Here is a 6,000-nt window from a genome sequence, read left to right on the forward strand (position 1 = left end):
CAGTAGAAGTTACATACTCTATACCAATATCAATTTGGATTAGATTCATAAGGCGACATTTTAAACCTAAAGTCCTTCTACATTCCTGTCTTGTTAGTTACCACTAATTACCTTCTTCTCTAGATACAATCTAATTAAAGATCTAGTGAAATTAACTAATGCTGAGCCACTCTGTGGAGAATGTTTTCACTAAGCTTTCCACCGTAATTTTCCATAACAAGACATGTTATTAAACCATTCTGGGTTTGTATATGCATTCAATATAACAATAATAATTAAAAAGTAGAAGGAAAAAAAAAGTTCCTTCGTAGTAAACTAGGACCATCCACAGTCTCAAACATGAAAGCTCTATCTGGTTTATGTAAGAATGCCTCCACAAGCTTCAAAACTGCTGAAGTAATTAAAACCCAAGGAAAATTAAATATTGCATAGGTACTGGCAACACATTAATTGTAATCTCTTCCTAAAGATTGGTATATAGTCAGAATTAATTCACTTCATACAGGTTCTGAAGTATTTTCTTCTCCAAAGCCATCTGCCACAGATAATCTAGCACTGGAAAAAAACCCATGTACTTCTATTCCTACTGAATGCATTCCATTGAAATTTTAGCTGGCAAAACCCATTCTTCATGTTGTAAAAAATTTAGTTTATAATTACTCACTGATCGCAGAACACTATAAAAAAACTATTTATTTTTACTACTTTATCAGGATTTTTCTCCCAAAGTCTTAATCTGCAGTGCCCCAGTAACTGAGTTAGCAAATAGCTTTGAAAAGAACGTCAGCGCAGCAGAACAAAAGTTATTTCTAGTATTTTACAAAATACAGTACAAAGGACTGTATTTTTCAGATTATCTATGTTAATTCAGAAAAACAACAGCAAGTATTATACATGCCAGCAAAATGACAAGTAAAATTAAGACTTATGACATACAGAAAAAACTCAACAATTTAAATAGATTTTCTATCTATAATTGTGTATATTCTGACTTAACACAAATGACTGCTTATTTTAAATCTTCAGCAAAGTGAAGTAAAATCTGAGAACTTGTTTACTGCTTTTAATTAGGTTTTTTTTGGCTGCCATAAAATACAACTGTTACCCTAGAACAGAGCAAGATACTCTTTCTAGAGAGGCTAGAATCAACTTCTTTTTGACAACCTCATAATCCTAGTATGTTTGTAAACAGAGACTTAATTAAAAATGCTGTTCAAATGTAAAAACCTAACTACAGCCTATAAAACTGAAACAAAAAATGACAAAGGGCGTAAGTAATTTTAAAAGATACACTAGTTATCTTGGCATAAAACTTCAATGAGTAAGATGACTAAAGACAAAATGTAGCACACTAGTATCATAATTCAGATATGTTACAAAATTATGAAACATCAATAGATGTAACCATAGGGGGGTTTCTAAACTTGCAGGTGAACGTCAGTTGCAGTCACTTGAGCCCACAGGTTTAGAAGTGACATAGCTGTACAGGGCCATGTCAATTCATGTGGGCCAGTGCACCGCTGAAGACCATGCATGATAAAAAAAAAACCCTGAATTTCATGGTCCAGTCTAGATTATCGCTGTCTTTAGCACTTTCATAAACTCTCAGATTCCTATAACCTGAGACGTACAGGTTTGTGTATTTCCCGTCTTATCTCATATATCATTTCAGCATCCAACTGTTTTTAATAAATATACTGAAAAATACAGAGCAAGATTATAATTATGTTTTTTTCTAAAACACCAGTAATATGGACCATGGTAAGAAATATTTATTAAATCAATCCAGAAACTACAAACATAAAGTGTCCACATGTATCACATTCAATCAGCCTACATTGCAAGCAAATTCTAACATATTAATTGCCTTTAATTTTCAAAGTAAGAAAACCCTTTTGCCAAGCACTTAAAATAATTTTTAAAAAGTGTATCAGTAGTATTACATGTCACACAGAGTTTACATTACCTTCCTTCTATTTTTTTAAAGGAAAACCAAGCAGTTTAAAGTACATGGTCTTAGGTCCTGTTTAAAATCAGGTAACAATAAAGAAAAATGTTACCTAGATTAATTATATACAAGCTTTAATCTTATATTCAGTATCAATACATTCATTTCTTACATTTTCCACCTTGGTTGCCTACCATCATTGAACAGTAGTTTTAAATATTAATCTGGATTTTTGAATTAATAAACAAGTTACACCTCTCATAAAAAGGGGACAAAAAATGTTTTTTCATAATGTAGGCAGCAGTACCTGCTTATTCCTACACAATAGCAAATACATCTTCAGGATCTGGCAGGAAGTTTAACTGTTATCTAGCTAGTAACATTCCAATATATGTTAGTACACATTTAATACTGTCACTGAGACTGATGTACAGTAGGTCAGTAACAGGTAAACAGGATTAAGACGTATATAGTGCACATCAAAAGCTTCTTCAGCTGATAGCAGCAGCACCCCCAACAGGGCAATACTGACAGGCAGCATTAGCTTGAGGAAAACGCTGCCCAGGTGACCTAAATAACTAGAAGTCATTAACAGCTGAAGTTGTGAACCTTTTCTATTTTTGTCCATAGATAAAAAGCAAAGGATAGCATCCCCATGAAGATGTGTTCTTGCGTAACAAAGAGCACAAAAAATTCTTTCACTCCCCCCTCACCACTGCTATTAGTTTTATAATTACATCGCTGAATATCAGTATAAATATTTGATGTCTTTTGGTCAAATTAAACTGCGTAAGCAAATTGGTACAGTATTTTACATAATTGAAAATGTGTGATTGTAATTAAATAACCAGAGACATTTTAAAGACAACTTCTTTATTACAACAATACTTTATACATCAGAGACTGTTTACAAAGGTGGCTTAACACAAAGGAAATTTTAAGGGGCTAAGAAACATGTTTCATCCCTTGCTCCAAACCTCTTTGAAGGCTTTTATTCACAGGGAAGTTACTAGAAAGCGAGGATGTGAATTTACAAACAGCTATTTTGCATTTACTGATGAACCTATGGTAAGTGTGGAAATTATCAGAATGCACTAGTTTAGAAGAGTATTGTGTTTTCAAGTCTGAAGTCTATGATCTGTTTTATTACACTACTTTGTGAACCACACCAGCCAGCAAGGTGGTCACAGCGTTCAGCCACATAAAACAAGTGACAGCGCAACAGACCAGATTCTGAAAGTGTAATTTTTCTGGTTTCAGTATCAGCAGAATACTGTTTCTTGTGTCTCCTAAACTATGTTTCCTCATTTTCTTCCCCATCCTTTTCTTCCTAGAATATCTTAACAAAGCCCTCAACGAAAATCTAAAAACCCAGCCTGCCATTACTGTAAGCACAAGCATGCTGCCCATCACGCTGCATCTGCCACCTCAATAACCCAGATAGGACAATGCTGAGTCTGCTATAAAAAGGCCACACGGTCCCTGTTCAGATCAGTTCCTGAATAGGTAAGAGGATCATTTAAGCACCAGTATCTGTGGAATCATGTAACATGCATCTCCGCTCAGCGCCGAGTAAGGTGCTGACATGGCAGTGGTGGATGTAGACTAACCCAGAGCAAGGCCCGGGGCTCGGGAAGCCCACTGTCGTCATCTCCCACCTGTTTTCCTGTCCCAGCACGGAAAACCCTACAGGCAAGGATGTGATCAGGGCTACGGGACTAAGGGGAAAACGCCACCGGGTACCACGGCCGACCCCCTCCCGCGGCCAGCGCTCTCCCCGCCGGCAGCCGGGACCTGCCGTGCCGGGGCTCCCAGACCGCAGCGGGAAGCTCGCAGCCCCGTCCCCTCCCTCGCCGGCCGCCGACAGGCGAGTCGAGCCGCTCTCCCTCCCCAGCCTCCCTCTGGAGGCAGGGCCCGAGCCACCGCCTGCCAGGGCCCGGCGGGCACCTCGGCTCCCGGCCCACGACGGAGCGAGGCACCCCACATGCCCCTTCCCAGGCTGCGGAGACATCTCGGGGCCGCCCGGCAGACCCGTGCCGGGCCGCCGCCCTGCGCCGCCCTCCCTGGGCGCAGCGCGCTCCCGGCCGGCGGCGGGGACGCGCCTCCACTCCCTCCTGCGCGCTCCCGGCGGCAGGGGCTGAGCTGAGCGGCACAGCGCCCCCCTACCCTGCCCTACCCTTCCCTGCCCTACGCTGCCCTGCCATCCGCGCTGCCGGGGCCGGCCGCTGCCCTCTGCGCTCCCCCGCTCCCGGCCCGCGGGGGGTCGGGCTGCGCGCACACGTGTCCCCGCCCCCTCCCGCACTCACCCGCCGCCCTGTACGTGCTGCCCCCGTCACAGTGGGTGGGGGGGATTGGGCCGGGCGGAGCCGCACGTCGGCCTCACGTCAGCGCTGATGCAGCCGCGCCGCCGCGGGGGCGCTGAGGAAATGGCGTCTGCGGTGACTCCCAGCCCCAGCGGCCGCGGAAAGGGGAGGAGCCGGGGCTCGGGCGGCGCCGCCGGTTGGCTACGGGGCGCCCAACGGCTGGCGCGTTGGCCAACCGCCGCCGCGGGGCTACCGGCGGCGCCTCTCATTGGCCGGGGGGCGGGACGAGCCGGCTGGTGTGGGGGAGGGGCGGCCCCACCGCTGCCGGCGGGGGGCGGTGGTGGCCCGGGTGGCTCCTGGCGGAGGTCGTACGGAGCCGTGCGCAGCCGAGGGGGCCGGGCTGCCTCGGCCGGGCTGGGGGGGTGGTCCCGCTCTTCGGTGCCCCAGGGGCGCGGTAGCGGCGCCGTGCCGTGCCGGCTGGGCCTCCTCGATAAGCGTGACTGGGTGGGCCGCGCCGGCGCCGGGGGAGAGGCCTGCCCGCGGGGCCCAGCTGAGGCAGGGCTGGCGCCATCCCCGGGAAGGGGGCGCCGCATAGGCCGCAGGCGGCCCCCGTGGCGGTGCCGCACAGTGAGGGACAGGGAACCTTGCAGGCAGCCGGGCGGTGGGACAGCCAGCAGCAGCAAGGCCCCGCCGCGGAGCTACTGCCCGCAGCTGGTGTAAATCCTTGTATTTACTGAAAGCACATCCCTCGTATCAGTTACTCCTAATACGGCGGCTCTTTCTCTTTGAAGTGTGACATCTATTTCGTATGTATTCGGCTAAATAAATCAGAAATTGCCCAGAGATAAGGAACAGGAGCTAGGTGCGTGTTTCCCCGCTCACCACCACAAGGATACGTTCAAATGTCATGAGTCATGTTTGGTTGGTCCTGTATGTTTGACCATTTGTTGTTCCAGGAAGTATAAGGCACATATTCTCAGTTTTAATAACATTAAAATGCTATAAATGCTTGGGCCCTAAACTCTGTTACTAGTGGTGTTTTAACATCATGCGCCTTACTGCTGTTCGGTATTTTAGTAGTACAGTATATTTTAAATTACATGTCTATACATCACTTACATCCTGAACTTATGTAATGTTTTTACCCATTCTTACATTGTTAGTGTTTTTTGTCTGTGAGAAGCTATTCAGTAGTGTGCTAAATAAGAATGAGAACTTAAGGTTAATTTCATGTGACTCATTGTGATTGAAGAATTGGAGGATGTGTGTGTCAGGATTGGTGATATGTCCGTACAGGTCAAATATTCAGTCTTATTCATGGAATGAAGAGAACCTGGGTATTGATTTCCTGTGTTTAAAAAAAGCCAAATAACTCTTATCTCTGGCTTCATAAAAGATGGGTTATATTTATTTGCAAAGGTTTTTGCCTTTAACTATTTAAGTTTGTTAATTCGTCTCACCAAAGTTATTTAACACAGCTATCAAAATCACAATCTAGCGCAAAGAATGCAAAATTTTTATCTTCCCTATTGCTTATGCAAGTTGTCAGTTTTCATCCTGCATTTTCTTTGTCGAAATATTGAACAACACCCCCTTCCTGTTTTGACTTCTGCTTCCCTCCTTTTGTTTGTTGCATATATTTTACATGTCTTCAGGGTTTTCAATAGGAGGTTCTCCTCCCATGATTAATAACCTCCTGGTTTGACAGCTAACCCATTAGGTGCAATAATGTTATGCCCATTCATCAGA

At 44.9% G+C, this 6,000-nt stretch overlaps 1 protein-coding gene across 4 annotated transcripts in view; it reads right to left on the reverse strand.

The window, feature by feature from the left end:
* Positions 1–4,420, reverse strand: part of CREM (cAMP responsive element modulator) — a 41,028-nt gene extending 36,608 nt beyond the window's left edge. Inside the window, exon 1 of one of the 4 annotated variants that reach the window (XM_080384350.1) lies at positions 4,255–4,420. The gene's annotated coding sequence lies outside the window, so the exon portion shown is untranslated. The remainder of the gene's footprint in view (positions 1–4,254) is intronic. The other 3 variants (XM_080384349.1, XM_080384351.1, XM_080384352.1) reach the window with 3 other exon arrangements.
* Positions 4,421–6,000: the final 1,580 nt, after the last annotated feature.

The sequence above is a fragment of the Falco punctatus genome, assembly GCF_963210335.1.
Source record: "Falco punctatus genome assembly, chromosome: 4".
NCBI classification, from domain to species: Eukaryota; Metazoa; Chordata; class Aves; order Falconiformes; family Falconidae; genus Falco; species Falco punctatus.